This window comes from Mirounga leonina, unplaced genomic scaffold (genome assembly GCF_011800145.1).
Source record: "Mirounga leonina isolate KUSES-001 unplaced genomic scaffold, KU_Mleo_1.0 Mir_53, whole genome shotgun sequence".
Taxonomy (NCBI): Eukaryota; Metazoa; Chordata; class Mammalia; order Carnivora; family Phocidae; genus Mirounga; species Mirounga leonina.
Window position 1 is genome coordinate 45,014,073 of NW_023270807.1, and position 27,149 is coordinate 45,041,221.

At 41.6% G+C, this 27,149-nt stretch overlaps 1 protein-coding gene across 2 annotated transcripts in view; it reads left to right on the top strand.

The window, feature by feature from the left end:
* Positions 1-2,030: 2,030 nt before the first annotated feature.
* HTR1E (5-hydroxytryptamine receptor 1E) overlaps positions 2,031-27,149 on the top strand; it is a 95,746-nt gene continuing 70,627 nt past the window's right edge. Inside the window, exons 1-3 of one of the 2 annotated variants that reach the window (XM_034991316.1) lie at positions 2,031-2,139; positions 3,198-3,276; positions 12,119-12,635. The gene's annotated coding sequence lies outside the window, so the exon portion shown is untranslated. Of the gene's footprint in view, positions 2,140-3,197; positions 3,277-11,405; positions 12,636-25,298; positions 25,334-27,149 lie in introns of those variants that run through there. The other variant, XR_004676665.1, reaches the window with a different exon arrangement.

Consider the following 27,149-nt stretch of genomic DNA (forward strand, 5'->3'; position numbering starts at 1 on the left):
TGAACGTGTTGGCAATGCCCAGCCAAACACAAAGACAGAAACTCTCCTAAGCTTACTAAGCAATCTTGAATTTTTTGCATAGATTTGTATAGTTCTCTCTATAAGCTTAATCAAAATAGGATACAAAACATTGTCTTTTGATCTCATTTACATCCAAGAGATTGTGCAACCTCACTCTGACAGTGCACTATGATTTTTCTGAACTTTAGAAAATCTGATCCTGAGACATGGTGTAATCTTAGGGGACTTAAAGAACAGCCATTGTACCCACACCTGTGCAGTCATCTCGGCCTCTGAACTGTCAGCTCCAGATTGTAAATTTGATCTGCCAGGTCATGAAGCTGGGTCTCAGAGAAAGAACATGAGGTCTGGCTTTAAAAAAGTATTGGGGGGGTTGGCACCTGGGTGGCTCAGTCGTTAAGCATCTGCCTTCGGCTCAGGTCATGATCCCAGGGTCCTGGGATCAAGCCCCGCATCGGGCTCCCTGCTCAGCAGGGAGTCTGCTTCTCCCTCCCCCTCTGCTGTTCCCCCTGCTTGTGCTCTCTCTCTGTCAAATAAATAAATAAAATCTTAGGAAAAAAAAAAAGAAAAAAGATATTAGAGGGGCCACTTTAAAAAAAAAAAAAAAGAAAGAAAAAAAAGTATTAGAGGGGCCCCTGGATGCTCAGTCAGTTAAGCATCTGCCTTCAGTTCAGGTCGTGATCCCAGGGTCCTGGGATTGAGCCTGGTTGGCATTAGGCTTCCTGCTGAGCAGGAGCCTGCTTCTGCCTCTCCTCTGCCACTCTCCCTACTTGCACTCTCTCACTCACTCTCTCTCAAATACATAAATAAATAAAATCTTTTAAAAAATAAATTAGGGGCATCTGGGTGGCTCAGTTGGTTAAGCATCTGCTTTCAGCTCAGGTTATGATCCCAGGGTCGTGGGATTAAGCACTGAATCAGGCTCCCTGCTCAGCAGGGAGTCTGCTTCTCGCTCTCTCTCTCTCCCTCTGCCCCGCCCCCTGCTCGTTTTTTTCTCTGTCTCTCTCAAATAAATAAATAAAATCTTAAAAAAAATAAAAAATAAAATAAATTTACAAAAAGGTATTAGAAAGCAAAAATGGATTCAGAGGTAAAAAGAGTATTAAAAACCTTGAAACAAAAAATATACTATCAATGTCTCTCTAAACAACAGAATAAATTATCCTAACATGAATGCAAGAGGAATATTACTATTTGTTAGAGTTTTTCTTTCTCTCTCTCTGTCTCTCTGTTGATCTTTTTACCACTCTCCTATTTGGTACAGTATATCTTTTAAATTATGTCTTGCCAAGGACAAAGATAGTTTTTGTTGGTGCTTTCCCTCTGGAGGGAAAGCAAGGGTGAGTGTCATTTGAAGGTAGACAGCATCTTATTTGTTCTGTTGAAATCCTGGTGCACTGCAGAGACTTGATAAAAGCTTAAAAAATAAGGAAGAAGAAAAAAAATAAGGAAGAAATCTACTATCAGTGGTACCATCAAGATCAATGCCCATGGTTATACTGAGGAAAAAAATTTTAACTCCACAAACTCCAGAGTTTGTGTTCCTGTAGATACATAAAAACCCTTCTGAATTCAGGCACTTAAGCATTCTGATTATCTTTTTTTTCCTCCATAAAATAATACTTTCTACTCCTAAAAGGAATGCATAGCAATCAAGTATAAATTAACTAGACATTTTCTTTTTAGTTTAAAGAATTGTTTAAATTAATAATGTTGTCTAAATTATAGAACAGTCTCCTCAGTGAGATAGCATACTGTATTAATGTGGAGACAAAGGTGATTGTCTGGTACAGAAATCCAGGAGCTCTTGCTGGATTACCAGATATTATGAGTTGAATCATGTCCCCAGAAAGATATGTTGAAGTCCCAACTCCTTGTGCCTGTGAATGTGATCTTGTTCAGAAATAGGATCTTTGCAGATGTAATTCAGTTCAGATGAGGTCATTAGAGTGGGCCCTAATCCAATATGACCGGTTTCCTTGTAGGAAGAGGAAAATGCCACATAAGGACAGAGACACAGCGAGAACACCACGTGACAAAGGAGACAGAGACTGCACTGATAGAGCTGGAAGCCAAGGAACACCCAGGACTGCTGGCCACCACCAGAAGCCGGGAGAGGTAAGGAAGGGTCTACCAGAATCTCAAAGGGAGCATCACCCTGCCCAAACCTTGACTTTGAACTTCCACACCCAAGAACTGTGAGAGAATACATTTCTGTTGTTCGAAGCCAGCTAGCTTGTGGTACTTTGTTCCGACATTCCAGGAAATTAGTAGAACAATACTGTATTAGAACAATGGCAGGAAATAAGAAGTCAAGCTGGGTTGGAAAAAAACACAAAATTTGTCTCAGAAAACTTGGATTTGGATCTTGGTTCCACCATAACCCTGCTACATGGATATTATGGTTATTATTATATGCTAACAAAACTATTTTTACCTGAAATACAAAATGATTATTTTAATCCTTAAACAAATTATTAAAGTCTATAATTCTGTGCAAGTGATCCAAGAATCAAGAGTTGGACTAACCCTACTATCCCAGACTGCTAAGATTACTCTGATATGTCCTACCAAACAACAGGATGCATCACTTTGATGCTTTATAAAGAATTTTGTTTCTTGATTTCACAGATTTTTTTAAATTTCTGCTTTGTAAAATTTTAAAACAGTGGTGAGAAAGTAGGTAGAGTGTTAATAACTGTAATGAAGAGAAGCTAGAATGACACTCCGCATGTATGTATGTCTTATTGTTGTTGCAAATCTCATTTGAGATGGTGAAATTGGCTTTGTAGACCACTGCTATGGACTGAACTGTGTCCGCCTAAAATTCATACGTTGAAACCTTAACCACTCATGTGACTGTATTGGAGATAGGGCCTTTAAGGAGGTAATTAAGGTTCAATGAAATCATAAGGGTGCAAACTTGATCCCACAGGACTAGTGTCATTATAAAAGATATGTTTCTCTCTGCCTCTCTCCCTCTCTCCCTCCCTCCCCCCAACCATCTCTGTCTCTCTGTCTCTTTCTCTCTTGCCGCCATGTGAGGGCAGAGAAACACAACCATCTGCAAGCCAAAAAGAAAATGTTACCAGAAACTGAAGTCTGCTAGAACCTTGATCTTGGACTCTACGGTCTCCAGAACCATGAGAAAATACATTTCTTTTTTTTTTTTCCAGCCACCCAGTCTGTGTTATTTTGTTATGGCAGCCTGAGCAGACGAAAACAACAATTAAACATCTGGCAGGGTAAAAGAAGGTCTGTATAATCTGAACAGTTAGAGAAAACCTATTCTAAGACAAAACTACTATGTCGAAAATACATTGTATATGAGTCCTTTCGTTTTCTTTTTAACACATTGAGGAATCATTTGGGGAAGTCTCTGAAAAACACAGTTTCCAGGGCCACTGGGGGCCACAGCCTCAGGGATTTTAATTCGGTAGGTCTAGAGCAGGGTCTGGGTTTTGGTGCTCTAATTTTTACATTCGCCAGATGATTGTGATGCGTCTCCAGGTTTAGAAACCGCTGTGCCAGGGAAACACATCAGAAAGAATAGAGTTAATAAGTGAAATCCCCTTCTCTCATGTTTTCTTCTCCTCTCCTCAAACCTACCTATCCTTCACCCACCTTTTTCTTACCAGTAAAATGACTTTCAATTAATCAGAGTGTTGATTGAAATCAGTGTGTAGAACTTTTCTGATAAAGAACAAGAACCTGCCACTCTCTGGTCCAACAATTAGACGGTCTGCACAAAAGCAGAACACAAACCTGAGGAAGCCGCTGAATTGGCTCTGTCTGTTCAAGAGGTCTGTCACAGACCTCTAGACACTTGTATTCAAAATGGCCTTCTGGGTTCTTCTATTTACTTTCTTTTTATTTTTGCATTTTTTGATCTCCCAGCCTAGAAACAAGTGAAATTCCAACATTCCTTTTCCCTCCTGCCCCTCCTCTCTAGTTCATCACCAAATCCTGTTGATTTTGCCTTTTTAGGTCTGTCTCAAATACTTCCCTATTTCTATAGTATCCATAACCTCTGTCTTATTTCTGCTTCATATAACTTCACACATAATTATTGCAATAGCTCTGGTTTTCCTTGCTTGCTGTCTTGACCTGCTGTGATCCAATCCAGATTAAGATCCTTCATACTCCTTATGGTGACTGGCAGGGTTCCTCTTCCTTTCAAGGATAATTTCCAAAACATTACCCCAGCCCTGACCCCTAAACACACACCCCAAGGTCAGTCACACTGAACTATTTTATGCGCTGAACACTTTATCTTATGATTCAAATGAATTTCACACATTAGCTAGCATAAATTGCCCCTCTACTCAGAATAGGACTTTCCCAAAATTTGTCCAGTCGTACTCATCATTCCTTCCAGACCATCCTAAATCCTGCCTCCTCCATGAAATGCTATAGATCTTCACCTGTAGGGATAATAGGAAAAAATGTGAATAACTCAAATCTCTGAATAGGCCTGTTTGGGTAAGAAAAGAATATGGGGTGGTGAAAACCAAGCCTCGACATTGTACCTCTAGAGCCTAGGATGTAAAGCCGAGTCTGCTGAAGCTATGATGAAAAGAGAATCCAGTGCCTGGAGGGAGTCAGCTCTGCATCCCATACTGCCCAACAGCTCCCCAACAGTGCTGGGGGAGGCACAGTCTTTCCTTCACCGTGCAGCATGGCCGTGGAGAACAAGACAGCGGTGAGAAGAAGGCTTGAACCACCTCCCACATGGAGGACCATTTAAGCTATAACATTAGGGACCCTTACTCAAAATGTAAGAAGAAAGGAAGGAGTTGGAAATCCACTGAGGGAAAGGTAAAATATCAGAATATTTCACCATTGGTGCTGCCATTATGATGTCTGAAGTTCCTAGGGCTGAAATTTTAAGAGAGACTCTTGTGAGAAACTCAATCTACTTTCCTTCCAAGGACTTGCTTTGGAAAGTATTTGTTAATAATAATTTCCAGAGCCTTATGTAATTAACTTTAATTTAAAACCTTTTTTAGGGGTGCCTGGGTGGCTCGGTTGCTTAAGTGTCTGCCTTTGGCTCAGGTCATGATCTCGGGGTCCTGGGATCAAGCCTGGCATCGGGCTCCCTGCTCAGCAGGAAGTCTGCTTCTCCCTCTCCCACTCCCTCTGCCTCTGCCCCCACTTATGCTCTCTCTCTCTCAAATAAATAAAATCTTTAAAAAAAATAAAAACATTTTTTAATACCAACACTTTCTGAAAGGATTGTGGCTAATTCTCTCTGTATAGACACATGGAATTCCCATGTTGACCCAGTTACCTGTGTATTCAAGAATTTGCTGGAACTAAAGTAGGTTTGGGGCTCCCAGACATGCACTCTTTGCACCGCAGATTCAAAGAAAAGCAATTGTGTCTCCATGATGCTCTTTCTTTCAGTTTCAGTATATTCAATACAACTCACTCTTTTTCTGTCTCCCAGCACACCAGGCTTTGTATCAATCTTTAAGGAGGATGCTAATGACGAAAGTACCAACTTTGAAGTCAGGAGACCTGGGATCTAATGCAGACCCTGCCTCTGACCAGACGTGTGACTTTGGAAAAGGCCATACCTATCTTTCTTTTCACAGCTTATATCCTTATCTGTACCAAAAAAAAAAAAAAAAAAGTATACTATATATTAATGTCTAAGGTGTCAGATTTCTCTAAAATTCTTGGGGATCTGATAAACAATTTTATATTGAATATATCTACATTGAAAGTACACCTCCATGTATTGACGATGGCCTTAAATAATTTATCTGCTGACTTCTCTAGGCCTCACTCCTGGTGCCAGCCAGGTTTTAAACCTCAGTGTTGCCATTCTCTGGCTACAAAGATTTGGGAATGTTGCCTAACTTCTTTGAACCAATCTACCAATCTAAAAGATGAGGATAATAATAGCCCTCTCCGCAAATGTTGTTGCAAAGATTAAATGAGTTAATACACATAATATGTTTAGAGCAGCACTGCACATAGGAAGAACTCCATAAATGTCAGCTATTATTACCATCCTTATTGTCATGATAAAGTAAGAACAGCAACCTGCTTTGACTTCTCCCCTGATTCGTGAGGGTCAATTAAGATAATATATGCTGAAGTGATTTGTAAATGTAAAAGTGCTATTTAAAGTTAGGGAATTATACAAATGTTCAGCCCCTGGTGACAAGACTAGGGAAAAAAGTATTACATATCCATATAATGCAAAACAATTCAGTAATTGGAAAGAAGGAACTACTGGTACTTGCTACATACAGATGAACCCAAAGACATTGTGCTAAGTAAAAGAAGCCAGACGCATAATATTGCATATTTATATGCACTGATATGCAAATTTATAAAGACAGAAAGCAGATCAGTGGCTGCCTAGGACAGGCAGTGGGAGCAGGGACATTGACTGTAAACAGGCATGAGGGAAATTTTTAGGGTAATGGAGATGTTCTCCTGCTGGACTGATGATGGCTGCACAACTCTGCACATTTAACAAACCCATGAATTGTATACTCACGATGGGCAAATGTTAGGTTATGTAAGTTATACCTCAATAAAGCTTTACAAATAAGTCAATAAATATATATAAAGTTAAGGTATTATCATCACCTAATATGTTATATTGTAAACCCTGTTTCTTTGTTAAAAATGATGTGGAATTGTTGGGTTTTGCAGAGACAGTGAGAGTGTTTTGAGAGTCGTAAATCTCTATGCAAAGTAATATGACTAATAATAATAAATAATAATAAACATATCTTAAGGCACTCTGTGATCGGTCCACCCAACACGCCCCATACACACACATCCGCACTGCCGTATTCTGCCACAGAAATCCCCTGCTTTGGTGAGTCTGAGTCCTACAGCCAACTGAGTCCCACAAGCAAGGCCCATAATCTCTCCTTTTCCTCAGCACTCCACCAGCACGTCCCTGGAACACACTGCAAGATCTTTAGAGCCAGTCCTGAGTCTAAATCTCAACTCAGCTACATCTATATTCTTAGGCAAAGTATTTACCCCTGAGTTCCTCCTTTTCCCTGAGGGCAAGAAGACAGGCACTGAGACAGAAAGATTAGCCATACACAGAGAGAGCCTAGTCATACCCTGCATGTCTTTCCAAATTCAGCTTAGCCCCAATTCCTTCACAGAGGCTTCTCTGCTTCTTCAGCTCTTTCATGTAGTAATTCATGTAAGTGCCTTCCCCTACCTTGACTTTGGAGTTTCTTGAGGGAGGAACCAGATGTATGTCTTTCAAATGTCCTGGCTGGGGGTGTTTAAGAAATATTTATTGAAAATGTGTTAACTCTTTCTACTCTTCACTGAGTGAGCTGCTTCTCATGATCACTTTCAGTAAAGAAGTATGTTGATCATGAGCCACTGCCAATACTACCAGAGCCTGAGGTTTAGTTCCATGATAGGGTTCTCCTAATCTACCTACTCTGCCTTACTCATTTCCTTATGGAAATAAGGCACGGAGAAATAGCCAGTGGATGCTCAGAAATAGCCAGTGGATGCCCAGAGAATAAAGCTTTTTCTTAGTGCACGGACAACTATGCCTGTAAAGTTTGGATCCTGATGACATATCATCATCAATTAAGTTAGTCAGCCTAGATTCATTATTTTGTTCCTTATATCCTGAGGTTGGTGAACACCATCAGCCAATAGAATCAATGATTTTTTTCTTTTCAAATTTTTATTTAAATTCCAGTTAGTTAACGTACAGTGCAATACTAGTTTCAGGAGTAGAATTCAGTGATTGATCACTTACATACGACACCCAGTGCTCATCCTAACAAGCGCCCTCCTTTTTTTTTTTTTTTATAGTTTTCTTTTGAAGATTCTATTTATTTGAGGGAGAGAGAGAGAGCACGAGCAAGGGGAAGGGCAGAGGGAGAGCCAGAGCAGACTCACTGCTGAGCAGGGAGCCTGACGTGGGGCTTGATCCTAGGACCCTGGAATCATGATCTGAGCTGAAGGCAGACGCTTAACTGACTGAGCCACCCAGGCGCCCCACAAGTGCCCTCCTTAATACCCATCACCCAACTACCCCATCCCCCACTCACCTCCTTCCATCTACCCTCAGTCTGTTCTCTGTCTTTAAGGGTCTCTCACGGTTTGTTTCCCTCTCTTTTTTCTTTTTTTCCCCCTTCCTATATGTTCATCTGTTTTGTTTCTTAAATTTCACATATGTGTGAAATCATATGGTATTTGTCTTTCTCTGACTTATTTCATTTAGCATAATACTCTCTAGCTCCAACCACATAGTTGCAAATGGCAAGATTTCATTCTTTTTTATGGCTGAGTAATATTCAATTATATATACATCTCACATCTTCTTTATCCATTTATCAGTCAATGGACACTTGGGCTCTTTCCATAGTTTAATAATGACAAATAAATATTTTAAAGACAAAATGCCTTCATTCAAAAGCATCGCTGGAGACTTGTCAATTGATAATTTGTTTGCCATATTTTGTCACTACCAGGCCCATCTCTACAGAGCCCCTCCTGGAATCTCTCCTTGGAGGAAGCATACTCAGCCATATGACTTACTTTAGCAAATGGAATATGAATAGAAGTGATTTATCCTATAATTGAGTAAAAGCTTTAGGAGCCATTGTGATTTATTTTTAATTTTTTTTTAAGACTTTATTTATTTGTGAGAGAGACAATGAGAGACAGAGAGCATAAGAGGGAGGAGGGTCAGAGGGAGAAGCAGACTCCCTGCTGAGCAGGGAGCCTGATGTGGGACTCGATCCCGGGACTCCAGGATCATGACCTGAGCCGAAGGCAGTCGCTTAACCAACTGAGCCACCCAGGCGCCCGGAGCCATTGTGATATTATACTATTACTCTTCCCTCTAAAAACTGGTCTAACCCCGGGGCGCCTGGGTGGCTCAGTTGTTAAGCGTCTGCCTTCGGCTCAGGTCATGATCCCAGAGTCCTGGGATCGAGCCCCGCATCGGGCTCTCTGCTCCACGGGAAGCCTGCTTCTCCCTCTCCCACTCCCCTTGCTTGTGTTCCCTCTCTCTCACTGTGTCTCTGTCAAATAAATAAAATCTTAAAAAAAAAAAAAAAAACTGGTCTAACCCCATCAACCTAGGTCCCCTAATGAACCCATGGAGTGGACCTATAGCCAATTCACAGCTAATATTTACCGTAGGCAAGATATATACCAAAGATATATATCTTTGGGGTTTATGCTTTGATCCCATAGCATAACTTACTGACCACTGATTAGTGCAAAAAGCTACCTACAGACATTTCATCCTTTCCCTCTCGCCTTTATCACACCATGAACACAGAATGCAATTTGAAGTTCATTCTTCCAAAGCAACAGTAAAGGGTCACCTGGGTGGCTTAGTTGGTTAAACATCTGACTCTTGATTTCAGCAGGTCATGATCTCAGGGTTGTGAGATGAAATCCAGCATCTGCTTAAGATTCTCTCTCTCTCCCTCTGCCCTCCCTCACACCCCCACCCACACACACTCTCTCACTCTCTCTCAAAAAAAAAAAAAAGGCAACAGTAAAAGAGATAAGTATATCATAGGGTTGTTGGGATTGTTTGGTGGGATACCATATGGAGAGAACCTAGGACAGTGTAAACTCAGTAAGCATGAGCTCCTCCCCACCATAACTCCTTCCTTTTCCATTTTATTTCCACTTCCACAGTGGAGGTAGGAAACTCCAGGCAAATGTCTATTAGTCTTGACTTTTCTCTATAATGGTGACATGAAAAAGTCATACATAGTCCCTACCTGAAGAATATTCTAGTCTAATTCATATGAGGAAAATGCAGCATGTGTATGCTTGCTTCTTCATATATTTAAGTAAGTTTCCAGCATCCTAGCAGAAAGCTAACAAATAGGACTAGGATGTGTTTGGGGGATGGACACAAGCTACTGTTCATCATTTTTCCCACTCCCCACCACTACCAACCACCCCTTCTCCTTTACACACACAACCACCACCCGTACCTCCAGCTGGTTTTCCCTGATCCTCAAGGCTGGATCAGAGTGCCCTCCTTTGTGCTTCCACAGAACATTGTACTTCCCCCTTCTCCCAACTGTTATTTAGGATTGGCTTTGTTAGTTTGTGAATCGGTCTTCCCTCTATATTCTATAGTGCATCAAAGAAGAAACTGTGTCTTCTTTATTGTATTCCTAGAAGCTGGCTCATGCCTGGTAAAGGGCAGGTGTTTACCAGCATTTTTGAATGAGTGAATGAATTTGATCAGTTCATTCCTTCATAACGACTTTTGAATTCTCACCACAGTTGATAAATTTGTTACGCCATGTACCCAAGGCTCCATTCAATATCTTTATAGATATTTTTTGTTACATGACAAGGAATTCTCCATTATGAAATCAGCACATAATTTACATATACCTACCATCTTAAAGTACTCATAGAGCCCCATGGAAAATCAAATGGGCAAGCCACAAATTGAATTATCAGCTGCTATTAAGCAGATGTTGTATTTCATTAAAACTGATAAAGTACATCCTAGAAATTAATTAATAGCTTGAGAATAACCATGAATCTCATGAAGCTAAAATCTACCTCTAAAGCCAAGGTATGCTGAGGTATGTTCAGGAGAGTTTCCAAATGTATAATGTATGTTTCCATAGTTGCTAACACTGTAATAATCAAAGAATTAGTAAGCTAATTCTTTAAAAAAATTAAAAAAAAAAAGACAAAAATGAACTCAAATTTTATTCATCTGTTGGAAGGATTCCAGAGTTGCCAGAACAGAACCCTATCCTCATTTACTCCTGGGGTATCTAAAAAAAAATTTAATCCTATGAGGTTCTTTTCTAAAATGAGGAAAGGTTCTTGTTCTGTATGTTTTTACATAACAGCTCTAACATCAAACACATTTCAAACCGATGTCTTGGAAGTACTATCTTTCTTTGGTAGGAAAATATCCTTCCATCCCATCCTCCTGTTTGGCTTTAGTGTACTAAAGGATTTTTCTCTTAGGATTAACAGAAGCAAATCACAATTCATGACTAGAGTTTACCAACCTTCCTTTCTCTTTTCAGTGAAATTCCCCTTCACACCACCACCCAGCCACTGCTGATCCTGAAAAGCACTTCAGAAGGCAGGAAAAAGGGCATGCATGCTTGCTTTCTGAATTGAAGAAGGATTTCATTTGTTTTAGAGAAGCCAAGCTACCAAAAAATTAAATCAAATCAAATAAAGCCTTCTCAATTCAGCCATAAAACCACACACTAGAAAGGCAAGTGTGAGGCAGGCATTTTGGGGAAATATATGGGTTGTCTACAGAGGTTCCCAAGTCCTTTCAACTTGTATCAGGCTGTCTACAGATCATATAGTCTGCATAAGATTTGCTATTCTATTTTATAACTCCCCATCTCTCCTCTCCCATCTGCCAGGGTTGTAGTTCAAATAATCTGATTTTTTTTTTCCTCCCAAAATATCAGGTAATCAATCTATATGAAGCTCCAAGGTTTCAGAGCCACCCAAGTTCCCTCTGGGAAGTAACCAACCAGCCCTCAGGAAGCTTCCTTCAACAGTGCCAGGATTCTATAAAGTCCCTCCCAAGTTTACTCCTCTGGCCTTGAAGCAGGTGGATACCTCTGGAACACTGGGAAGAGCACAAGAGACCTTGCCAACCTGAAATATCACCTCCAACATTTCCCCTTCCCCTTTTAACCTCTGCTTTCCCTACCTCTCTGCCCCCTTCCACTTTTCCCCACCCCAATGTTCCTCTACTTCTTCCTCATCCTCTTCTTCCCATCCCTCTCCTTAAAGCACCCTGTGGATGCTGACTGTAATTTTCCCCTCAAGGAAAGATGAGTAATTCACTTCCATAGGGTTTGCCTGGAGGAGTCAACGACTGTATTCCCTCTCTCCCCAACCAAGGCTGGCCACAGAAAAAGTATGGGATTTGCCCTTCCTTGCACCACCTGGACCCTTCTCCTCCTGGGCAGCCCCCAACAAAGGGCTCTGGATGTGGGACGCTTGTCCACACCACCAAATCCGTAAGCCAGGCTTATAGCATGGACAGCGCTGCCCTCTAGTGTTTGCAACTGGGAGCCCTGAGGGCGCCACCAGCCCCAGAATTTTTCTTTTACAGCCTAAGCAAGACCTGAAGCACCTCGGAGCTCCGACCCCCAAGTTCTCCTCCACGGCCACCGCCCGCATTGCACCCGGGTCCCACCCCCTTCGCCGTTCATTGGTGTCCTGGGCGTCTGCAACCTGCCGGGTGATTTAGTAGACTGGCCCCTGCTCCTGTTCTTGTTCCTGCTCCCGCTCCTGCTCCGCCTCCTCCCCCCTCTCGCTCTCGCCTCCTCTTCCAGTCGGGGCGCCCAGACTTCGCAAAGCGCCTCGCCTGCCGCCCGCCGCGCCACGGGGCTGCTCAGCGCGCCGCGCTCCCGGCTCCTTCTCGCCGCAGCCTGGGGGCCCGGGCGCGGGCAAAGGACGCCCGAGGGGCCAGCGCCCCGAGCCCAGCGTGCCCTAGAGCCCGATGTGGAAACAAGCTGTGCTTTGACAGAGCTCAGGAGAGAACCGAGCGTGTTCGGAGTGAGACTTCGGGAGCCAGCGGGACGCCCCAGGTCACCCAGTGCGACGCGGCTGCACGCACCGCCCACAAGGTGAGGGGCGCCCGCTGCCGGGGACGACCTCGGCTTCCCTGCTCACCCCCTCCTCGGGCCAGGGGCTCAAGCACTGGTGTAGGGACTTTTGCCCCCTCTGGGGCGCGAAGGCGGTGGGGGTTGGGGCACGGGGAGGGAGACTCCGGGGGTCGCCTGGGCACTGTGCCTCCCCGTGGACCTCCTAGTAAGGAACGCATTTCTCGGTCAGACCACCCTCAGATGTGTGAAGCTGAGTGTCGACATTGTGTATAACTGTGGTTTAAGAATTTTATCCTGCTTCCTTGCAAAAGGATTTGAGGCGGCTTAAAGATGACATGAATGTGGGAGGGGTGCTAGGAGGAAAAAACTTGAGTGGAAATCACGCGGAGAAGGGTGTGCGGCGAGGACCGCTGGGGGACGAGGTGATTTCAAAGCAACGCTGATTGAAAAACCTTTGATTAGAAAGGACGGTGCGGTTGCTCCAGCCCTCAGAAAATAATGATGTGCTTAGTCCCGATAAAGAAAATCCCCAGGTGGGCAGGTGATGGGGTTGCCTCATTTCCTTAAATTACAAAATAAACCTTGAAAGTGAGAGTTGAGACAGGAAGTTTAGTCTTTAGCTATTTCCACCCAATACTGCAAGGTGAGAGACTGGCTCCCTGCATAATGAAGATGAAAGGGCATCCAGGCTAAATGGAAGGGGTTCCTGCTGCTATCACAGGATGATACATCGTTTTGCATAGTTAAAATATACATACTTTTGTATTTTTTATTTTGGGGGGCTGTGTCCCATTTTGGATTCAACTCAACCCTGCTTGTCCTTGAGTTAGAAGGATGAGACAGAGGGTGTCAGCCTCCCCGGATGCTTCTTCCTAACCTTCCTCACTGTCCTTCCCTGCCTCCTGCATCGAATATCTCTGAGTCCAGGAGGGTAACAGATGGTCAAATAAGTTGGGGGAGGGGTGTTTTTCCCAAAAGTGGGGTTCTCCCACCATTCTTCTTTTACCCCTTGCTCCAACAGCTTCTGCTCCTTTTCTGAACTCGACATTACTCCGGGTCACATTTTTCTCTGGTTACACATTTGGACATAATGTGCCTGACCTTAAACACCCAGGATGGACCTGTGAATCTGAGGCTTCCCTGACTTAACCATTTATGGAGCAGGAAGCAGGGGCCTGGGTCTGGTTGCCTGTGCATCCTCTTCCATGGGGAGTATATTGGAAATACCTTTGAAATATATATTTGAAACACAGAAAATTATGAGCCAGCCTTTCTGCACTAGCTGGTGCACATGTACTCCTGCTGAGTTAAATGAGATGACCCTGTCTTCAACAAATAAATGAGCAGAGGCTTTTGAGGCCCACTAAACAAGTGCAGAAAATATGCCTGCCTGCCTTTCTCCTCCCTTCAGAACTTTAGCCCCTAGACCATAGAACTGTGAAAATGAAGCAAGCCTCCCGAGTGGGACTCAGTTCAATTTCTGCACCATGTTTAAAGCAAAGTGTGTTGCTTATTTCTGAAATTGCATAGCACCTCCACAATGAACCATTTTGCTGCCTAGAGGTGGGAGAAATACTTCTGCCCAGATATTTTATCACTAGAGAGCTATACAGAGAAACTCATTCAAATCCTGACTCATCATTGTTGATAAAACTTAACTATTATGTCATCATCACCTCATATGGGCTTTTGAAACCCAGGGACAGCTACAGATCTCTGTATAAATTGAGACTTGTAATGACAGAGCCGGAAAGGAGCTCGATAAATAATGTAGCCAAAACTCTGGTTCTCAGGGTCTTGGTAAATGCATGCTTAAATATTCCTTTAGGTGGTAATTGTTCCTTTCAAAAGGATTTCCAGGGATGAAGACTTCACAGATTATTTTTATATTAAAAAGTATTCAAATTGGCCATTTATATCTACCACCTGGCAAATTTAAAAATTCCACAGGAATCAACATCACCAACAGTAAACTCAAGTTTTCATTTTCTCTTCTGCCCATGGTGACTTGACTTTGGGGCATATTCCTAGGCCAGGTGTTTCTGGGTATCCTCCAGGACACACCATTCCCTTGGGCACATGTTGACGCATAAATCACAACCTCCCTTGATACTCACCCTGATGTCACATTCATTAGCCATTTTGGTACCTATTAAAACATTTGCTCCCCATTTCTTCTTACAGATGCCTGGTCAGCATCAATTATGTAAATAAATTTCTTTTCTTTTGAGGTAAATAACCAAGTCAGGATTTCTCAGAGAGAGTATTTAGGAAGAAACAAAATCTAGGACACACTGCTAGTTCAGGTGACACAGCAATGTTCCTATTTCCTGCTGTTTGATGAAATTATTATTGGAGAGCAAAGTGAGATTATCACCAGCAGCACCTTGCCCCAACCGGCTGAAGCTCCTTTCTATCAACATATTACACCACCACCACCACCACCACCAAGATTCCAAGGCTTCAAATCAAAAATATATCCCTTTACAGAAAACCTTAGGCCCTGACCATTGGGTTATCTTCTCATTGCTCAAACATCTGATTCCCCAAGCCTTGCCTTTATGCACATGCCTTTTTTTTTTTCATGTGTCTGTGGTCCTTAGAATTTTATTTCTGTGCTACCCTTTAAAAGTAAAAGATCGAAAGCTAACATTTTAATAGGGGGAGGCCTTTCCTCCATTTCTGTAGGCTTATTTACATGAGAAAATAAGCTCGAAGGTGCTCAAGGGATGAATTTCAACCGAATGGCAGTTTGTCGTTCATACCATATGCTGTCAGGGCCATCTCAGGGTATCTCCTGCTGTACACTCCTTTTTTCTCCACCTCCCACATTTTTCTACATATGAAATTATATGAACATTAACTTCAGGAAAACACTGAAGATAAATATGCTTTATGAGCAAGGAGGGAGCAGATGGGTGGACAAGGAAGGAGAAAAGGGGAGCAGATGGGTGAACAGGGGAGAGAAAGGGGGAAATGGAGCAGCAGCTCTTTGGAGTGGCTAACTACTCCCTTGTTTCCTCCTCCCTGAGTCGTTGTGTGGCCCCTACAGCTTGGGGCCCAGGTGAGTGAATTTACCAAAGTCTATCTTCCTGGGAATGAAAGGGCTTTCATCAGTATCCCATCTACTTTTCATAATTTAGTATCCCTCGCCACATTTTGTGGATTAAGAAATTAAGGACCAGAATTTATAAAGAATTTAGAATTTAGAAGATCAGAATTTATAAGGATCAGAATTTATAAAGTCAATTTGGCATACTCCTAGATCACAACAAACTGGTAAAATCCATGAGGATTCTATTTCTAATACAGTTTGATTCTAGTCTTGTTTTTCATTCTTAGTGTTCTCTCTCTCTCTCTCTCTCCTTTTTGTCTTGCCCACTATGGATTACCTGATTCACTATGGATTACCTGATTCTCTATGGTCCTTATTCTAATAGATTTCAATGCTTTTATTTCATGGTTTTATTCTCCTAAAGCATGCCAAATGAAAAATAACATAGCCAGCAGAAAACTTGTAATAGGTTCGTTGTTAGAGCTGTCTCCTGTTGGTCAGTTCTCAATACATGTAGTTGTAGGATTAGGAAGACAAAATCCTTTAGAAAAAGCTGTAAAACCTAATTCTTCTACATCTGGATCATTTTAAACTGCAAGTTGTAAGAGGAATGAGCATCTCAAGATTCTAGTCTTAAGACTAGACAGGCCAGATGGAAGGTCTTTATGAAATCTGGCATGAGAAGGAAAGCATTTTTATAGCAAGAAGATAATATTTTGAAAAACAGCAACCAATAGAAGCAGCAGCTTGCAGTTCTAAAACTCTCAGATTCTTCTAATGACCCCATCTACCTACAGTGACCAAATAAAGTAAAACCAGACCTCATGAAATGTCTTTCCTTAGCTGCAGCTGTTCTTTATCCCTTTATCAGATAATGGGTATGTGGTGATATTTCCAAGGGATTTGGGAACGTTCTGACTCAAACATTAAAGTATGAGTTTTGTTGGGACAGCTTGCCCAAGAAAGTCGCATTTGTGTCAAGATTTGTATTCTTGGGAATTGAAGACAAGTCACTGTCTTTGGGGGATAAACTCCACCAAATGGATAATGAGATTTATGGGCAATACCACTCAAAAAGTGACTTCAGCTACAATACCCTAATAATGTCCAGAGTTATCATAGGTCTATTCATTTGCACTGGTGGGAGGGGAAAAGGAGGAAGGAACTGAGTGTCTGCTATGCTTCAGGAACTGTGCCAAGAACTGCACGTACATTCTTATATTTAATCCTCACAAAAGCACTGTAGGGTAAGTGTTATCAGCCCCACAATTATCACCCCACTTTCATTCATGAAACCATGCCCTGCTGTCTCTTTCAGGGAGAGACAAAAAATTCAGATTGAGTGAAGTGAACATACACGAAGAGAATACCTAGAGAGAAGGTTTGAGAAGTGTGCTGGTCATTGAGGGGATCCTATGAATTTGGACTTTACGTTTTAGGTAAAGGAATTATTACATGATTTTCAAATGTATTGATTAAGAATAATGTTCATACAGGGAGGCATACAAATCATAATTGTTAAGCTCAGCAACTTTTCTCAAAGTGAACATACCCATGTCACTAACCACCACCACGATAAGAAATGGAACATCGCCACCACCCAAGTTTCCTTCGTGTCCCCACCCAGTCATGACTTCACCCTCCCTAAATGTACCGACCTGCATTCCAAAATCACAGATTATCTTGAGTTTATAGCTGTATAAATTGTGTAGAATGATATCTTTTATGATCTGCTTCAGTGTTATATTCATGAGATTCATTCATGTGGATGGTTATGCTAGTACTCTGTTCACTCATTGCTGTTGTTATACAGCACTGTGTTGTAGGAATATGCCACCAGTTAATGATCCATTCTCCCGTGGATGGGCATTTGGGTTGTTGCCAGTTTTTTGCTATGATAATGCTTTATTGTGGTATTTTAAACTGTTGACCAAAATAATTAGTTTGGTGTTATCGAGACCTCACTCACTGCACTATGGAGTGGAAGAGAGTAAGTGTGGAGGAGGCAGTTATTGTGACAGCCCAAGCCAAGGCTGTAGCAGTAGACACGGAGAGAGCAAAACAAGAACATGATGAGTTAAAGCTACAGTGGAAAAAGGAAATGATAACGTGTGGATATTAAATAGAAACAAATCTGTGTTTGAAAGAAGCACTTTGTTTCTCCCCTGGCTCCCACCATGCCCTTTCCTCCTGCAAAAGCACCCCTCACACCCCAAATTGTAATGGTTAGTTGCTTAAAAAGAAACATGAACTACGTCACATTTCCTGAACTGTTGACCTATGAATCATTTGCTTTTCCCTTCAATTTTGTTTCACAATTACCAAAAAAGAAGGAGATGATAATGAATCAGCTAAAACTTTGTCTTACCTTTTAGAGTACAGAAGTCAGGGCAAGAGAATGGAAATAAGTGAAATAGAATGTAGACAGCCTAGTCTCGTTCTGGTTGGTTCGAGAGGACAGATCTAGTTAACAAAATGTGCAGAGAAGCAGATTCCAGCACCTGATAGAAGAGCTATCTAACACTATCTGAAACACAGACTGTCTGTGAGGTGTGCACTCTGCAACACTGGGAAGTACAGCATGCTTGGGGACATGTCACAGGTTGGGTTCTCCATGCTCTAAGAGAAACATAGTCTAAGATGAGGTTTATTGTGCATGATGTTGATTAGGGAATGCCCTTGGGAACCACACTGAAGGAAGAGAAGGAAACAGGATTGGACTGAGGGAGAAACTGAGCTGCTTGTTGGTTGAGTAGACCCAACCACAGCCTCAGCCAACCACATGGGGAGTCTGAGCAAAAATGATCCATCAAAGTTGTCCCAAGCTAGGCGAAAAGGGTCAGACTTTCCAGCCCCTTCCTGAATCAGGTGCTGAGTGTGAGCTGCCCCAAAAAGAGCACCATGTTAGGAGAGACAGCTCTCCACAGCCAAGGACATCCCTGAAGGGGCTGACAGCTGGAGGCTGTCCTGACCCAATCTCAGCAGCTGGCTCCAAGCTCTGTCTTTTGAAAGGGATCGGGGCAGTATGTCTCTGTGTCAATCTCAGGACATTTTTTGGTAAGATTTTATTTATTTTTTTGACAGAGAGAGACATAGCGAGAGCAGGAACACAAGCAGGGGGAGTGGGAGAGGGAGAAGCAGGCTTCCCGCAGAGCAGGGAGCCCGATGTGGGGCTCGATCCCAGGACCCCGGGATCACGACCTGAGCCAAAGGCAGACGCTTAACGACTGAGCCACCCAGGCGACCCGGGTGTGTGTGTTTTGTTTTGTGTTTTTTTAAATATTTTATTTACTTATTTGACAGAGTAGACACAGCCAGAGAGGGAACACTAAGCAGGGGGAGAGGGAGAAGCAGGCTTCCCGCTGCGCAGGGAGCCCGATGCGGGACTCCATCCCAGGACCCCGGGATCATGACCTGAGCCGAAGGCAGACGCTTAACAACTGAGCCACCCAGGCGCCCCTCAGGACATTTTTTTATTCAGACTTCAACTACAGGGGATTAAACTAGATAACCTTCCAGGTGCCCCCCTGAGATCTGCATGTACTTATTTCATTAGACTTTCCAGGTTCCTTTTGGCTTTGAGATTTGCATTTACTTATTTCACATATCCAGGTTTCTAAGCCACTGCAGAGTTTACAAACCATTGTAAATAATTTGCCAAGTCACCTTTAATCTCTCCTCCCTCCCATTTCAGCAAGTAAATCTATCACTTGAACCAGCAAGTGGATGGAAGGCAAGAATTCCCATAAGCATATGAGGTCCCTTGATGCAGAATTTCTCACGAGAAGGTAGAGAGGGTATCCTGCCAACTCTCTTCGGAAGGAGCTTCTTAAATAATCATAAAGGGTCTGTGTGTGTGTGTGTGTGTGTGTTTAACGCTTGAAACAGACTTTGCCTTTGCCATAACTGCTCCTTTTATGATTGGACCTGCATGACAGCTGAAACATAACAGAAAAACTGCCCATGAGAAACCTCTCCTTAATATCTCTGCCTGTTCAATTAAGGAACGTAGTACCCCACAAAGGGATTGTACGCTGTACACTTTTGACAAGAGGCTGGCTGAAACTTGGCAGCTTAAAGAACCTCTAAGAGCAGATTCTACTGGGGAAACCCCTGCTCTCACATCAGACACAGGAGTTCCTGAGCTGGAGATGCTACTTCTGACCTAATAATTCAGTCCATCTTTGCCTTCAGTGCTGGGGCTGCTGCTCCCAGTTTACCACAATTGTATTTAGTGCACTGCTACCAAGAGCCACTCCACAAAATTGCTATGGCCCACAAGGGGCAATATTACACTGTTTTCTGCATCCATCCCAGCTCCAGTCCTGGGTGCCACTTTGTTTTCTCTCCCACAGTTTGGTCCCCTTTCAGAAATAGTTTTTGTATCTGCAAGAGCATCATTATAAAAGAAACATAACCTTTTAAGAAAATATCACTAGTTTTTTTGGCCTTTGTTGTATTGATATTCTGTAGGAGTTCCTACTCTAATTCTCTAGTTTGCTTCTGTTGATTGCAATCTGATGCTCTCCCTCACTTTGTCCTTATCACCTAAAGTAACTTCTTTGACTACTCGGTGCCTCAACTGTCCCATCTCTACAATGTGAATGACAATTCCTGCCTTAGAGACCTATTGTGAGGAGTAAAGGAAAGTAGTACAACATAGGCCATGAAGAAATGATAGGTATTGCTACAATTATCATTATTATTCCTGTGCGGGGTGTTGTACAAATAATCCTGACCCAAATTGAGGTAAAGAATGTGGTCCTGGCCTTGGAAAAAATAAAGAGAGATGGGTCCAGGCCAAGTTCCACTGCCCTGAACCCTGTTGGCAAGAATTTTTTCTCTTTTAATTACTAAATACTGCCTCAGATCAGATATATCCTCAAGCCCCAGAGAATGCCTTTGTCTGCTACTTTCCCCAACCACTGAAACTCCACACCCTAAATCCACTCACAAATCCCTTCTTTATACATGCAGGACAAGAGACTGATCCCAGCATATGACTCTGGAGTTCCCTTTGCAATTGCTCGGCATCTAGAAACTCATGATTTCTGCACTGTCTGTAGGGGTGCCTCTCAAATCTTAGTGTGCAGAAGAATCACCTGGAAAGCATGTTAAACCCCATGTTTGTGGTCCCCACCTACAAAGCTACTAATAAATAGCAGTGTGGGGTGAGGCCAAGAATTTAAATTTCTCACAAAATCCCAGGGGATGGTGATGCTGCTTGTCTGCAGACCACACCTTGGGTAACAGGAGATCTATGGGAGTCAGCAGGACACACAAAACTAAATGTTTTTGTTACAGCCAAAGAAACAGAAAAACATGTAAAGGAACTTACTCTGAAAGAACTACAGACCTGATTAGAGACAAGTAATCTTTAAGCAAGAAAGCATGTAGCTGTCATGTTGCAAGTATTTTATTACCAGAGCCCTCTTTATGGGGAAGGCAAACTGCCTTTAAAAATATGAGCAAGAGGGGCGCCTGGGTGGCTCAGTTGGTTAAGCGACTGCCTTCGGCTCAGGTCATGATCCTGGAGTCCCTGGATCGAGTCCTGCATCGGGCTCCCTGCTCGGCAGGGAGTCTGCTTCTCCCTCTGACCCTCCTCCCTCTCATGCTCTCTGTCTCTCATTCTCTCTGTCTCAAATAAATAAATAAATAAAATCTTTAAAAAAAAATAAATAAAAATATGAGCAAGAATATCACATTGATGAGACAATGACCATCTCAAAGAGTACCAAAGTTTACAAAATTCAATATATAGTCACAATTTTTTAAGAACTGGTAAACTAGTAATCTAGGAATAGAAATAAATTTCTTAGTTAACTAGAAGTAGAAAGGAACAGTTTTTTACATTAAGAACATCTTTCTCAAACAATAGCCAACATCATGCATATTGGTAAAATACTATACAGATAAGACAAGGATGCCTGCTAATAGCACCATCAATGCAATAGAAAGAAGGAAAAGAAAAGAGAAGAAGTGATATAAATTTATAAATACTGGTCATGCAGTAGCTATATTATTACTTACAGATGATATCAACCAGGAAAACACAAGTGAATAAATGAAAATGCCATTAAAAAGTGTGTGGAAATTCAATAAGATGTCTGGCTATAAAATACACAAAAGCCAATAGGTTGCCTGACTAGCAACAATATAATTGTAGGGTTTTGTACTAAGCTTGCAAATCACTGGGGAGAAAACAGGCCTAAGAAATGTAAAAAGATTCTGTCAGAGTCCAAGAAGAATAAGAATTGAAAGCCCACCTCATCTGAAGAAGATGGAGAAAGAGGACCCTGCAGGAAAGGACTCCACATTCCAAAACTCATCCCTATGAATTCTGTAATATTTATCTCTCCATGATTTCTGACAACACAATGGGGTGTTGTAACTAACTCTCGCCTGTATTACTGTAAGTGAACAAGAATAGTGTACTTATTTAGGTAGTTTACATCTTAAAACTTTATTACATAGTACAAATTTTAATGTTGAACTCTGTCCTACTCAAGGAAATCTTTGTCACCTGCATGAGAATTCGGCATTTAGTAATCCATGAATCTCTCCTGCCATATTGTCCAGCACAATTTAAGTAAACATTCAGGGAAAGAAGAAGGGTTTCCTTTTTCATTATATTTTCATTTGATCATTCTGTCCCTCTGAACCTAATTCAGTTCCTTACACAGATGCTTTTTAAAAATCAAGTATTAAATATATTTAATTAGTAATTAGCAATTTTGCAAATAAATTTACAAGATACACTCGTATTGGCTAGCATATTTTTTAGCATATTTTATTTCAAAGATTCTAAACTAGTAAAGCAATGTAATCCCCTGACCCTTTCTGTGACATGATAAAGCCTGTTTCTAAGGCCATCTGAGGCCTTAATTTATGCCCAAGGCATTGGAAGACCAAAATGTACTCACCCTAGGGTTTGGTCACTTACATATAAATGGAGCACCTTACAAGGGATGAAAAATGACTTTAGTGGAAACAAAAGTCTCAACTCTTACAAGACTTGATTAGTTTTTCAGCTTGGTAGCAGAAGCGATGCTCCTGTGAAGCAGATGGAGCAATTTTCTCCAGCACATCCATGGCAATTTATGCCTTCATACCAAAAAGGTGGCCAGCCAGGTCCCACTGACTTTTGGATAATCTCTCACATTGCCTTGAGTGTACTAAGCGCCTCTTTCATAGGCATATATAACATTGGTGTGCATTTAATTAATAATTGATGGTTCTAAAATATTGTTATTATGACTGCTACACATTACTGTTGTAATATTAAAATATGTGGTATATGCAGCATATGGCTTGTCTGTTTAATTAAAATGAGTATGAATCTAAGGGTGAAAAGGCATGGAGCAGAGACTTAGACTCAGAGGCCTGGGTGAACACCCCAGCTTCCTGGCTGTGTGAGCTGTACGGTTTGTCATCACTAGAATAAGACAATAATGGCTGCCCTGCCCCCCTAGCCTCCTTTTAGGGAAGTTTCTCAAATCAAGTGTGCTATTGGAATTCATTCTTTACATCATCGCTGTGTTAAGTCAAACTGCATCTTGTCTTACTCCTAGGAGGCAGTTCAGCACAGGGCTCAAGCTCTGATGTCCAATGAGCCAGGAGCTCTGCCATTTGCTAACTACTTGCTTTGGGAAAATTACTTCACCTCTCTAAACCTTAATTTCCTCATTTGTTAGACATGGCTGGCATAACACTACTACATCATAGGGCTATTTTGAGAATTTAAAATATGTATTAGTTATCTGTTGCTGCATAAATTACCCCAAAACCTAATGGCTGAAAACAACAGACTTATTTTCTCACAGTTTATGTGGATTGGGAATCCAGGCATGGCTTAGCCAGGTGCACTGGCTCAGGTTTCTCACAAAGCTGCAATCAAAGTGTCAAACAGGAGTGCAAACATCTCAAGACTCAACTGGGGGAAGATATGCTTCCAAACTCACTCGTGTAGTTATTGACAAGCCTCAGATCCTAGCTGGCTGTCACCTGGAGACTTCAGTTCATTGCCACATGGACCTCTCTACAGGGCGATTATCAACAGAGCTTGCTTCTCCCACATGTTGCAGATGTTGCAGCTTGCTTTCCCCAGAGCAAGGGCTCAGAGCAAGAGATTCCAAAATGGAAGGCACAGCCTTTTTATAACAATCTCAGAAGTGACATCCCATCACTTCTGCTATATTTCATTCATTAGAGGCAAGTCACTAGTGCCAACCTATACTCAAGGGCAAGGAGTTACACAAGGGCAGGAAATACCAGGAGGTATTTTGGAGGTATTTGCTCATAAAACCTCAGTGTCCACAGGAAATCAGGCACAGGTGAATACAGAAATTCAAACAGTAGAAACCAAGAATCTCATTCCATTTCTTCTTTCCTCCATGTAAGGAGGATCCCAGCAGTTCCAGGCATAGATCCTCAAATTTCCAAAGCCAGTACAGACAGAATGCCTTGATGGCACCTGTGAACCTCCAAACTGAGTTTCACTGACTCTGATTGGCCTGTTCTGGATCATGGGCCATCCCTGAACTAGTCACAGTGGCCTGGAGAACAAGATATTGTGATTGGTCTAGGTCACATGTAACTTTTGGAGCAAAGTGTACATTCAATTTGATCTAAACCATATGAATTGAGAATGAAGAGATGTGGTTCCTCAAGGAAAATCAGTCCACTATTACCAGAGGAGGGGGATGGATGCTGGGTGGGCAAAAATATGACAGATGGCTACCCCACTTAGACTGTTGCTTTGGCCATTTCCAGAAATAAAGCCTATAAATTTCTACCAAAGGGGAGTGGGCAGGGAGGGGTAAAAAAAGGCCATGGGGTGTATATAAATCCTATTCACACTTAAATTACCAAGCCTTATTTCCTCCTAATGACTTCAAGGACTCTTTTACTATAGAACTTTTACCAAAATAACCAGAATCATAAAGAACAAAGATTCATGTAAAAACTTTTTTTTACACTACGATTTATAGTGTTAAAAAACCCTAATGATAACCCAAAAGTCCAGTAGTAATGATTGGAAAAATCTACAGTATTTCTGTACAGTAGAATGTTATATACTTACTAGAAGTGATGTTTTTAAAGAATATTTAATTACATCTGAAAGTATTTTTTTTTAAGATTTTATTTATTTATTTGACAGAGAGATAGAGAGAGAGCACAAGTAGGCAGAGTGGCAGGCTGCTGGGACCCTCCTGCTACTGTTGTTTTTTAGAAGGTGGAAAGTGAAACACAGAAGAATAAATTTCACTTATGCAGAGATTTATCTGCCAAGCTAGTATTCAAACTCAGATCTTCTCTCTTCTCTCTTCTCTCCTCTGTTTGGTGTGCCTTCTTAAAAGATGATGTGGTTAACATCATCATCTTTATGACAGAGATTTAAGCATTAAGTTTTGAGAGGGTTTCTGTCCACATATTTGAATATTTCTGTGAGAAGCATTTGAGAGAGGTCTGAAGGCCACAAAATAGGTATATGTTACAGCAGTGACCAGACCCTATTGTTAGGACTGTAGGTTATTATAACTTGTAACTGAATAGCTTTTATTAAAATAAATTTAATTGAATTTATTGTTAAATTTATTGATTTAATTTAATTTTATTTTTTTTTTTAGATTTTATCCATTTATTTGACAGAGAGAGAGACACAGCAAGAGAGGGAACACAAGCAGGGGGAGTGAGAGAGGGAGAAGGCCTCCCGCCGAGCAGGGAGCCTGATGCGGGGCTCGATCCCAGGACCCCGGGATCATGACCTGAGCTGAAGGCAGACGCTCAACGACCGAGCCACCCAGGCGCCCCTATTGATTTAATTTTAAAGTTAAAATACGTTTTATTGTAATTTCTATTTAACAAGTGACTGAAAAAGAAATAGTTGGCACCTTTTGCAGGTTTTTTAAAAATTTTTTAAATAAAATATAACTTACCACTAAACCAATTGCTCTTGTAAAATGCTTGAATCATTTGGCTCTCATTTAGTAGGTTCCCATTACCTTCTGAGTGCTGGGTGCACGTGTTTGCTGGGGGAGGCAGCTGGTCTCCTAAATGTAAATCAGATTTCATCCTGTCTGGCTTGGAGAGAACGTGGCATATGGCAAATGAATACACAGCTGCCTGGTGAATTTTTCCACCAAGAATTGGTCTAATACTTAAATGCAGAGTGAATAAAACATTTTCTAAATAAGAATATTATGTTCAGGGGCGCCTGAGTGGCTCAGTTGGTTAAGCATCTGACTCTGGGTTTTGGCTCAGGTCATGATCTCAGGGTTCTACACTCAGTGCGGAATCTGCTTGAGATTCTCTCCCTGTCCCTGTCCCTCCCCCTCTGCTCCTCCCCCCACTTGAGTGGGTGTTGGGTGCCCTATTTAGTTGTCCACATTGATCAAGTTAACCTGAAAATCGCTTCTCAGTCCTTAACTTTGTACTTCACCAACAGAGCTTTTGAAGTATTTGTGTTTTTCTTTTTTTTTAATGTTTTATTTATTTATTCATGAGAGTCCGAGGGGGGGGGGGGCAGAGGCAGAGGGAGGAGCAGGCTCCCCACCCAGCAGGAAGCCCGATGTGGGACTTGATCCCAGGACCCCGGGATCATGACCTGAGCCAAAGGCAGACGCTCAACCATCTGAGCCACCCAGGAGACCCTTGTGTTTTTCTTTTCATGAAGAGCTCTTAAAGTTTTTTTGCTTAGACTCCAAAGTAGGAAATTAATTTAAATAGCATTACTTTCAAACTAGACTTCTGAAAACCTCCATACATCATCATTAAATCTAATTTTTTTTTTTCCTTAGAAGATGCAACTTTTAAAACCAGTGCCATTTCCTATGTGAATATAACTATATTGATTTATGAACTCCAGGAAGAATTACCACTAGAGAAAAAGACAGACTAGAGGAACACTGACTGTTAAGCAGATAAAACATTTTAAACGGATAGTAATGCTCCTTTTACATGTCTTTGTGCTAACTGATATTTCTACTCATTTTCCAAAAGTAAATTGCAGATTGATGAAGAATATATTCAAAACTCAATTCACTAAAAGAAAAAAACAATAGATATGTCTATTTAAATATACCCTTCAAAACTGAAAAATGTTTTTCTAATAATAATATAAATGGGATAATGCAAATAATGTCACCTGAGTTTTAAGTGGCACACAATATTTTTGGCTCCCAGATTTATTACTGTCATAAGTAACAGAAAACAAAATAGAAACTAGATACAGCCAGGTATTGGCAAATATCTTTCATACAATTTTTAAGAAACTCAGAATAACTGACCCTTTATTGGTGTGAATTTTCCTTAGTCGAGGCTCTCTTGATTACAAGTAACAGATTCCCACTTCAAATTAGCTTAATCATGGTGGGAATTTATTAGAAGATAAGAGGATATTTGGTGGGAACCCAAGAGCCAGAACTAGCTGCTAGGAAGTTATCAGGAACCTGGGACTCAGTATGTATATGTCTTTCTCC